The sequence below is a fragment of the Notothenia coriiceps genome, unplaced genomic scaffold (assembly GCF_000735185.1).
Source record: "Notothenia coriiceps isolate Sejong01 unplaced genomic scaffold, NC01 NC01_scaffold00023276, whole genome shotgun sequence".
Taxonomy (NCBI): domain Eukaryota; kingdom Metazoa; phylum Chordata; class Actinopteri; order Perciformes; family Nototheniidae; genus Notothenia; species Notothenia coriiceps.
The window spans coordinates 118915-130778 of NW_011355977.1; the positions used below are offsets into that span (position 1 = coordinate 118915).

The following is an 11864-nucleotide window of genomic DNA, read 5'->3' on the forward strand; positions in this document are numbered from 1 at the left end:
CACTTTCTTCTCCTTTAAACTACTGAATTTTTTTTTGCTCATATCGACACACCCAACAGCAAAAGAATGTTTTCTTTCCAGAGTAAACAGTCTCTTATGCACACACAATCCATATATCAATCATTACCCTGAACGGGCAACAGAGAATGATGTATCTTCCTTTAAACAGACACATACCTGTTCTTCTGTTGACATAGGATTAACCACGGTGACAAGTTTGAGGCTAAATAGAGTTGAGACAATAGTCCGACAGCATCTTGTCCTCCAACTTCTCTAATCTTTACAAAGCACACATGAAAAAAAATCATTCAGAGGCTGCACCCATGCCTACCTCACACCTTGAACCTAACCCCCACAAATGTTGCAATGAACGGATGCCTATCTGAGCATGTGTATCCACAGGGCAGGGCCTGCCTCTGAGTAAAGGCAGGAAACACAGTCATTATTATACAGCACACAAACTAATGCCACACGCCGCATGAATACTCCCTGAGCTGCACTTTATCTTGCAAGATATGTTTACTCAACAGAGAAACAGGGAAGATGGCTGAAGAGCAAATAATCCATGTTTGCATTGTGTAGCTGTAAAAACAGAGGACCAACTTTCCATGAATAACTTCCTACAATGATTATTCACCCTCTACATTATTTCCGCACAACAATACCTCAACTAATAGGGAGCAGAGAAGCTTGACTGAAGTCCCATCAGCTGTTTCCAACATGTCACCAGCAGCAATATGCTGTGACAGAAGACGACATAAATGATTGTGACTGCATGTAAATCCATGAAATAGAAACAGAGTTTATGCTCTGACAGACATGCTTTATCCTGTTGTCAGACGAATGCAGTTAAAACCCTAATGCCTTCTGCATACAATTAAAACACAAACACGTCTGAAGCTGCAGCAATGCTTCCCTAAAAGGAATTACAGCATAATACTACATCTCTAGAGAGGACAATGTAATAACTCACTCTTTGTGTAGCAGATGTGGCACAAGACAAGTGTAACAGTAGACTTTATGCACCAAGCTAATTGAAGTAGAATACAATGATGTGATCATGGATTGGGACGTTTAATACTTAACCTCATTTAACAGTTCAGTTAAAAATGTGTTTAATCATTGCTGCAGTTTTATCAACCATACGCACTTCATTTGCTGTGTCAAACGTTTTCCCACTGCTGAGTATATCAGATGGTCATCAAATGATCATGTTAAGATTTAATGTATGACAGAAGTACAGAGATCCTCCGAACGGGAAAAGTTGAAAAAGAGTATTAGCATAATAAATGTCCAGCTATTGGCATGAGTCCGGGCTCTGGCAGTGTAAGGTGTCATTCGCATGGGGAATAACGGCTCACTCAGCATCTTCTCATCTTCTATCTATCTAAAAAAATGTGAACAGTATGTTTTTAACAGTTGATTACCCTGAACTTTAAGTATAATTCAACAAAAAAAACGATAAAAAAAATATTTAAAAAATAGAAATAAAATAAATAATCGTTTTATTTCGATTATGCTGTTTTCATAATCGTTGCGAGCCAAAATCGTAATTGCGATTAAAATAAGATTAATTGAGCAGCCCGAGAAGATTATGGCTCAAACAAATCCCAATGTCATACATATATTCGTCTCTATAACATCCCTGTCTCAATACTTAGTTTTTATATATGAGCAACTTCTAACATCCCTGGCAGTTTGTCAAAACATCTGCAGTATGTGTAAAAAGCCAAAGCAGCAAATAACACTTTTCAACTTGAACAAGAATAACTTTGTAGCCTATTAAAAAGTTATAACACATTTTAGATAAACTTTGTGAACCAATCCTGACAATTTGGCAATTAAGAGTTTTTATCCCCCAAATAATTTGTACTATAAATCACTGTAGCGTTTCTACATCTGCTGATGTAAAAAAAAATACCTTTTTATATTGACACAAAACCATTAGACCTTCATTCTAACCAGCTTCAGGCTCTAAAAAGTTGTCCACATTTTTCCGCTCTCTTGAAAAAATTCTTGACTGTAGTTTGTGTTAAAGAAGAGAGTAATCTACTGCAACACTTTTAACAATAAAACCATCTGCATTTAAATTGTAAAGGAAGAGAATATCTTCAGGAATAAAACGTTGAGGGTGAATTAACCTTGAAGAACCTCAATAAGTGAAATGCATAAAATAAATTCCTATTCCGGTACCTTTACCACCAGGACAGAGGACATTGACATGCATTGAACCATAATGCAAAAAGAGAGAAAGAAATGTGGTTATTTAAGTAAATGTCAGGTCAGCCAACCAGCACCTACTGGCCTTTTAAAACAATGACTTCTCCGTCAGGTGAATAAACATTATAGGATATACTTTTTCTTTTTTTTATGCATAACAAAATGTTGTGGGACTCATACACATACTCATTTAAGTAAATATATCCAACAGCAATGTCACTGCAGACTTTAAGGATTGTAGAGTGTCTGTTAGATGGCAAGGCACCATATGGATAATCTATCAAAGAGGATTTGATTGGAAAAATAAATCACAACCGGCCCCAAATCAGAAAATAAATTCCCCTTTATAGTTGTACTCCTTAATGATTCAGCTAGGACGTGTATGACTTTGCAGTAGTGCAGAGGTACGCATGCTTTTGTTGTGCTGTTGTCTAGAATTTGTCACACACAGAGATATTTCTGCAAATTTCGTATGTTCAATGTATGACATACAATATGCTGTTCATCATCATGGAGCCACAAAATATGCGAGTACACGAGTATTTTTTTAATTTCCCCCAGGACTTCTAGGAGTATTTCGGCTACAGCTGGAAAACTTGAATGATGTTTGAGCACCTGGGAGGGAATGTCCATCCCAAGTGGGCTCCGGCATTGTTTAGGGTTACTGGTGCATGTAAAAGGAGAGTGCCAGAAAAACAGTTCTTCATGAGACGAGAACGAGCCCTTTAACTGGTTGGCTGGGTTTGTAATCTGGTAGCATTGAAGTATTTTAAACACCTTTTACACATGCAGTCTAATCCTGAAATGTTCAGAAATATTTCCTGTATAGAATCATGTGTGAATGGGAGCAGGGATCGATTCAGTTTAGTAATATGGCAGTTGTATGCAATGTTGCATTAACGCCTTCTGCTAGCTAGACTGTCCGATGTCCCATCTATTCTGGCATTGCCATGTCATGTGTAAAAAGGTGCAAGACAGAGATGTTCCTGAATATAGTGCCAATGTGCGAATTGTCAACATCACTAGCGATTTTCTTAAAGGTTATCCCAGTAATTTACAAAGCTCTTTTCAAACATCAACACTTTAGACATTCATTAGACAAGCGCTATGCACTATGCAGTGATATTTCTCTGCTTCCTCGGGGTAGACCTGCTAACAAAGCTTTGTTCAGAAGTGAAGAAAACCTGAGAGCAGCGTCATGCTTCTTGAAGTATCAATCTGAGCACCATTGCCTTTAGGCTACAGCTTTTCCAGCTTTGATGTAATCACTTCATCGTTACTCTGAAAAAGAAAGAAAAATGACACAGCCCACATCTCCTTCATACCTCCACAATCAAATGCAAAGCTCAGTATATAAAATGCCATTTGAAATGTCATGTACTTGAACTGCACTTTATTTCCAATGTCATCAACTGCCCTTCTATGGAGAAGATCGTACTTTGAAGCAGACTTTGAAATGTCATAACATCTTAAAAGTGAATGTTCTTCCACTTGGCTGAGTTTGATAGAAGCAGGTATAACAGATTGTTTCAGTTTTCAGTTGTAGTCTGGGGGAACAGGCGTAGACCTCATGATCACTTGAATGTATGTAACCTGACATTGGGGAGATGCCTCCACCTTCAGACTAAATACAGCCACTGGGTAACCTCACATACCACTCTGGGATGATAGCTGATCCCGCAAACAAGCTATATCAGTTTCTTAAAAGTCTAAAACAAAAAGCGCACAGCCGAGATCATGTTTGTAGCTTGTGTGCAGAAACAATAAATCAATAAAGCTAATAAGCATTGACATAAAATGGGTTTGACTAATCATTCAAGCCTGACGTACAGCAACAACGCTGGGGAACAAAAATAATCAAATAAACCAAAATAGTCAATACATAAAATCAATAATGTCAAATAATCTCTAGTTTCCGCCATAGCAAAATCGACTAGTGTTTCTTTTTGAAACAGAAGCTGAGTTTGAAAGATGGCTGACTTTTGTACAATAATGCTGTATGTTTTACATGTTGTTATGAAAGCTACATTAGTGTTTTTAGGGGTGCTGCTCATTGAGTATGAACTCCTGCACCACTCCTCCTTCTACCATCAGTAAAGAGAGAGCTTTCGCCTGGGGTGATAATGTGAGTAGCTCCTTGAAATATTCAACAAGGTATTGTGTGCCCTGTTAAGGTAATTCTGCTGCAACATAGTCTTAGATAGATGGGATTGTTCAAGCAATGAGTTTGCAGTAAGACTCTTGTAGAAGGCCGCATGTGGAGCGAACCCCAGTGGAAAAGCTGGGTCCCTTCGCTGGTATTTCCACATAGCAGACACTGACTAGGGGCAGTCTTTCAGACTCAGCATGTCGGGTGTATGGAAGGCTATTTTACAGGACAAAAATCTATTGTGCACCTAATCTCTAAAAGCGCTGACATGCTTTGTGTTCTGTATTATCTTTAGCTTTCTGGGTTTCTAACCAAAGCATGAAATCTGGGGCTCTTTCAGGAATCTATCTACATATCTAGTTAGATCAACAATCAGCCAGCAGCCGCACATGTCAAGGCTTATCCACACAAGCCATTCCAACGCTGAATACAGGAAATATACTTTTTTAATTAAATTATTTTTACATATGATAGTCAAATAGCTTTTTAGACATTAACAATTAAGCTTGGAATCTTCCATAGTAATACTGTGTTTAATCTTAAAGGTCCCATGTCATGCTTTTCCGGTTATTACCCTTCCCCTTGTGTGTTATGTAGCTTTTTATGCATGTAAACGGTCTGCAGAGTCACAAACCCTCAAAGTACACCCTGTAGCGAGTAAAACTCTAACACAGAAAAGACCTGTCTATGATGCCCCAGAACGCTTCATTGGAGATTTTTCTTTTTCCATTTTTTTCGTCCTGGTCACAGTGACGTTACGACGACCAAATGGACCAATCCGTGAAGCAGCTCCTCACACACACACACTCACTCACTCAGCCTTATCTTTTCTCAGGCTTTGAGTTTGTGGCGAACTGTGTTGCAAACAGCCTGGCTGTGAGTGTATGCGTGTGCTCAGGCTGAGTTCAGGCTGAGTTCTGCGGTGTCTTGCTGACCCCACGCAGCAACCAGGAAATGACACCAGTAATACAGCTCACACTGTCCGCTCCTCAAGCCTCAAAGGGCGGAGCAGCGAGCCCCGCAACGTCCCGCCGACACGGCACCCAGACCCCACGCAGCATTCTCATCTGTTTGTCATTACTGGTGTAATTTTCTGGTTGCTAACAAACGCCATTGTAACACATAATCACTGATGTTCCGCTCTAACGGTGGTGGACTCATCAGAACAGAGTGGGCGAGCTGACCAATCAGAGCACAGTGGGCTCATAGGGAGGGGGGGGGCAGGAGCTCCAACAAGCCGTTTAGGACAGAGAGTGAATACACATTAGGGCTGAACGATTAATCGATTTTAAATCGAAATCGCGATTTGAAATGATGCGATTATCAAATCGCAAAGCCTGCAATTTTTTTTTAACATTCTTTTTTTTTTTTTAACTTTTTTATTCTTGTGTATCAGTCATCCACACCAATCAGAAGTGCTGTGCTCCATATGTACCAGCCATTGTTAACAAATAAGAAGTGGCCCATGATAGAAGGTGATAGGCTTGATCCAATCACCTGCCAAGTATTTTTGAAAGTGCCTGCCTTTTCCAAATGGCTTCCAATGGAGCTTTCCTAGATGGTTTGGTGAAACAAACCATCTGAGTCAGGTTAGTAATGCTCCATCACATGTTTTACATCTATTACAGGGTGAATCTTAAACTGAAGCTTGACTTTAAAGCAACACAGCGGAAGTTTCATGTAAGTTTAGTTCTTTCACTCGTAGCTCGGGGTGCGGGGGTGCTAGAGACGGGAGCATGTTGATGCGACCTTCCTAGCCGGAGATATGGCCGCATTTTACAATAAACTTCCGTTGGGTCGCTTAAAAACAAATATCGCAAATCGAATCGCAATATTTGTAAGAAAAATCGCAATTAGATTTTTTTCCTAAAATCGTGCAGCCCTAATACACATACTATACAGAGATGCTGTATGAGAAACCAATGTGATTTTGGAACATTGAACCATGTAAATCTATTCTAGTAGACCTCAACAGTGGATGATCAGTAGAAATGGCCATGTCATGGGACCGTTAAATATTAAAAACATGTTTTATAATGATAATAATGATTGGTCTGCTTGCTATTTTAGTTCCCCCGATTGATAGAATAAAGATAGATTTTATGGGTTCACAATGGAAATTCCCCTACTCTACTACATGTGGTTTGTTCTCATAGGAGGCAGGAGAAAACTCTCCGACCACACCATGCAAATTTGGTAGGAAAGAAGCTGCAGTATGTGGGGTGGGATTTGATGAGAACTTGCTAGTATTAACTATTATTACCATCCCACACTGGAACCACACCATAATGGCAAAAATAAACATTTCTAAACAGAAATCTATTGAAATGTTATGCAAATCCTTTAATTAGCCAGCAAACCTTAAATGAAACATAAACATGATCAGTCATTCATCACAGTCTGAGCATCGCATACGGCTATATATATATATATTCTGCTTTTTTTATGGATTCAGTTATATCATTAAAATCGCTACATTTAATGGGAATTTTCATTGTAATTGTGCACAAGGCATCTTCTCCCGACTGGCTAAGGGAAGAGATTGATAAAGCACCTTTCTTCAATTGTAGCATGCATGCACTTGCACAAGGCAAATAACCATTTTTGTTTCCAGAAAAGGCAAAGACTGGAAATATTTTCCCTGTCTTAAGAGAGTGGGGGTGTACTTCTTTGGTTGTAGCAAATCTGACATGTAACATAGGGGTGAGGGTTTAAGCCTTGATGTCAGGCCAGAATTAGAGAGTGAAAAAAACTACCAGGGGGTGGCGGTCCAACAAAAGGCGCTAAACTATTCAACAGTTGTCAGTTCCCATTAAGAAGAACTCACCATGAAGACTGGGTCAAACAATCACACCAAAACTCAAAATGACTTTAGCAACTGTTTGTGTTTTTGTCTACTGAAGCACCAAGTTGTTGTTTGAGCAGATAATGTGTTTTCTTTCTGCATAATCAATAAGCTTTCACAAACAAGTATTATAGAGTTCTAGAGTTATGAGCAACACGACAAATGAAAGTGACCGGTTGGCTGAATGTGCTAAAACCTCTCTCCTTGTGCAAAACGAGATGTCACTACTAGAATGTAGAAAATGCATGAAAAACAAAACAGAAGGAGAATTTTACTCTTTATCCAATGTTCTTTCAATTCCACAGTAAACCACCCTGAATGGATGTCAGCTGTGTAGCAGACTAAATCTTGTGCTGTAATGTGAATCACGAGGTGTCTGTGTGAGATTGAGCGAGTGAGAGACAGAGTTCATGATCTCATTTGCCATATGCACTTCCACTGTTGGCTGGGGAAAAAAACTTGCACTATGTTCACTCAGTCACATCAGTGATGCACGCAGATAACCTTTCCACACATGCATGGCATATAGCACTGCTCCCAGCATCTCTGATGTGATAATAGGGGATACGTAACACAATGAATAACCCATGTTTTCACTCTGTGATTAAAGTGTGCCAAATTGTAAATGATCTAATCCCCTTTTCAATGACATTTCTCACACCAAGATTATAGTGACAGTTAAAATAAACAAATACTGGGTGCAACATATGCGTTGAAGACTTATGCATGGTTGTATGTGAGACAGTTAGTGTGCCTTTTAAATCAGACCTACTTTTTAAACCAAAGTGGGACAAGATAATGGACATGTGCCACATCATAGGTTATACATGCTGAGTGAGTTAGGTGATTAACAGAAAAGGCGAAAAGAATGATGATACACTCCAATGCATTAAATAAGGTAATTTGGCCATTTATGTGATTATCTTCCAGGGCAATCTTGTCCTTACGGTTAGTCTAGTACAATTCCAAAAGCTATGAAACCTACAGTGACGGTGTTTTTTTAAAGGAACGCCCCTGTTAAAATGCAGATTAGGGTAATTAAATATGGCGTAGTTTGAATGTAGCGAGTGAACGTGAGAGTAAAGGTAAGCTTATCTTGTGGGTGCAGAGAGCCGGGATCTCCGCCCCTCTCCGACCTCGCATTCCTCAGATTCCCACACTCAAAGCTCACCTGACTTTTACTTCACCTCTAAGCGATACCCTTTCAAGAGCTAAGAGAAAAGTGAGCTTTTTGTGGTAACGCAAAACTAAAACAGTTGCTGTCTGTCCGCCTGGTGAGTTTGCAATTCCTAAGGGTTGGCATTGAGGTTACAGCATGAGGTCCTTCAAAGGTGTGCGTTGTTGGCGATGACTCGGTCACAAGATCAAGATTAAGGTAGTATTAGATTCACTCCCGCTGTTTATAAGCCTAAATAAGTTTACCTTGTGCCGTACACGTACGCAAAAAAGCTAACACTTTCTTTACACAGTGAATTCATGACTTTCTGAGTTCACGTAGCAGTCCATACCCTCCTGCCTTGCGCACAGATGCGTGTATTTTTTCCCTACGTTTTCCCCCCAATTATTCTGCAGTAAGTGAATGAGCGGAAAAAAGAGATAATAAATACCTTGGGAGGACTGTTGTTCCGCTGGCTGAGCTGCGGCTAGGATCTACATTGGAAAATGTAACTTCATCGGTAAAGTCCCCTCGTTTAGTCCCATGCATGTGGAAGAGTGAAACGCTTCTCCATAGTCGTGAAGAAGAAGAAGACCCTCGGTCGCTTCCACCAGCAAACCCAGGCAAAGCGAGCGTGCATGACGTCAGTGGGAGTGTGGGAAAGCACTGCACACTCCTGATTGGTTGTAATGGGAGCAGGGGGCGGTCCATAGGAGGTTCCCTGTGTTGAATTAACCAATGGGAGTACAGATAATAGTTTCCTTGGTTACATTTTTTTTGTCACTGTACAGAGGGATACAGAAGGTAAGCTAGGGTTTAGTGGGTTAAATGTTTATTTTACTCGCATAGTAAAGAGTTGACTCTTGTCGTGTGAGTTAAATTTAGAAGCAGTGCGAGGCTCTGTAAAACTTCGCTTTGTTTAATGTTTTCAATATTTCAATTCATCTGACTTTACGTTTACTGTAGACTTTGTTAGCATTAGCTAGCTGACAGGATAGGTAAACAACTGCTCCACCGTGACACCTCTCAGGCTAACCTGCCTGTTTGTAAGGTGTTTAATTTGTGTGCCCCAGTATTACTTTTGAACTATAGGGCTGCAACATATTATTATTAATTATTTTCTTAATAATTTAGTAAGAAGTATTTTTAAAGGCATACTAGTACTACCACTTGATTTTATTGAGTTGAATTGTTTCACTGGATTGGATTTAGTAATGTCTTGAAGACCTTAATAACCTGACTAAAGCCAGGTACCTCTGCCGCTTAAATGTTATTTATTGCAAAAGCTCTGTATTTTTCACATAAAAGCAGTTATTTGTTCCTTAATTTTGCAGGCAAAAATGAGTGGAATGGATCGGAATACATTCATTACAAACTACAGCGCAGAAGATGTGGGTAAGTCAGCAGAAACTGGGCCTGAAATATTGCTGACTTGTGACACAGTGGCCCCATTGATCTGTTGAACAGATTTGACCGGATGTCCCCGTGTTGAATTCCCCAGGTGTCAAGTCTCTGATGCCTTGCATTGCTTATATTTATTCACCTGCCTCTTTAACTCACAGATGAACTGCTCAAAAATGGTCTGACAAAGTTAGTTTGCCCCGCTGTTAACCCCCCCCCTCCCCAGTCATTTTTCAAATTGCTCTCCAATCCATTAACGCTGATGTTCCTCTGTTTTCACCTCCTTTTTATTTCTTTGCTGAAGTCAGCATAATGACTTTACTTCAGACATTAAAAGTGATGAGATTTTCAACAATTCCAATGATCCTAATTCAGCCATATAATTTGCTTTCATCCATGCAGAAAAACTGACACTGCGGATGAAAAATGGTCTTGGCAGCTCAAAGTACAAACCGGCTGAATACCAAAAACTACAAGCCATTGTTGATGCCAAGCGCCTGGAGACTGATCTAATTGGATTAAAGGTAACATTTGGTTGTTATCAATATCCTGCCTCTGCTTGAAACAGCGTTGTTATTATAAAATCTATTCCTGTTGTATTTAATAAAATGTTGAATCAAGAGCAAATGAAGAAGAATGGGCAACAACACAATAATAGCAAACAGTCCTATTCATTATCCACCACAGGAAGAGCTTGAACTGACAAAAAACAGATTTGAATGTGAGGTGATAAAACAACATGTCTCCAATAGTGGGAAATAGTGCCATTTATTTGTGTTTGTCTATCTTTCTTTCCTCTCTCTTTAACACATACTGTTAAGGGATTTCATACCATATGACAACAGGCATTGCATACACTTTATAGTTTGTCCAACCACATCAAACAGAACAGTAATATCACAACCATACACAGTAGCATTACAGATCTCATGACTATTAATTTGGATACCCAGGGTTTCTACCAAATGGATTGAAGTTCATAGTCTTCCAACCCTGAGTACAGCAAAAAGTTAAGGCTTTGGGCAATTGAGATAAGGCTGTTGGACCTGGAGTGTTTTCATTGTTAAACTGTGGCAGGAGCCTTTAAGTATCATTATGGTTGCCCGTGTCTCCTTCCAACCCAGCACGCTGCATAACCTAGATAAGACGGCTATGTTCACATCGGGTCGCCCTGCTGAAAGGAAGGCGTTCTGAGCATATCGTGTTGGTGATGTGATTGAGGGTAAATAAATGAGTCGCCTCAAGGGGATCATTATTGTGAAAGGACTAGCAGCATTGTTAGATACTCAAACACCCTCTTTTTGCCGATTGATCATATATTTTTTTCTCAGCAGCTCTGGTTTTTGAGTTATTTACAAAAACATAGAAATAATATCTTTAATTTAAATGTTGTCAACATACAATGTGCCTTTATCGTTGAATACATTTGGACTTGTCACAATAAGCACATGTGTAAATAATGAAATTAATTATGAATGAATTCCATTAGGCTGCTACAGTTTTAGGGTCCTGTGCTATGAGCAAAATTGCCTCTCTTTACCATATAGCGCACTCCATTTACACACTGCTGTTTTATTTGAGTTTTGGAATACTGAAGAAATGTTTGCACAAAATAGCGTCCTGAAAATATCCACTATGAAACAAAAATGTGTTCTTGTGCGTTGCATTACACTACCTTCTGCTACAATCCAAGAATTCACCTACTATTGACCGATACAAAAAAAAAAAGAGAACAAGGGCTCATTAATGTTTTTATTAACACCCGTGCTTCACTCTGACAAGCCAAAATGTTGGGGAGAGGCTTGAATTCACTCAATATCTCTATAATCGACAGATTTTGTTTTTGTGGTACTCTGGCGGAGCATCATCCTTTGTGGCTATAATCATGTATTTTTGATTTGAACTCCATATTTTTGATTTGGGAGCTTTAAAGAGTTATGTCATGGATCTGGAAAGTACCACATAATGTTGTTTATCTATATCTTGGTTGGGATTCATTCACAAGAGATATCTGAAAGGTATCAAAAACAGATCAAATCTGCACAGGCTGTTTTAGAGATAACAAAAACAATGAGAAAGGGTGTCATGCCCAA

The 11864-nt window shown here is 39.3% G+C and overlaps 1 protein-coding gene across 2 annotated transcripts in view; it reads right to left on the reverse strand.

Annotated features, from left to right (window-relative positions):
- The window catches only part of pkp4 (plakophilin 4), a 73112-nt gene extending 64122 nt beyond the window's left edge, over positions 1-8990 (reverse strand). For both annotated transcript variants that reach the window (XM_010781501.1, XM_010781500.1), the window contains exon 1: positions 8822-8990. The gene's annotated coding sequence lies outside the window, so the exon portion shown is untranslated. The remainder of the gene's footprint in view (positions 1-8821) is intronic.
- Between the last annotated feature and the right edge of the window lie 2874 nt (positions 8991-11864).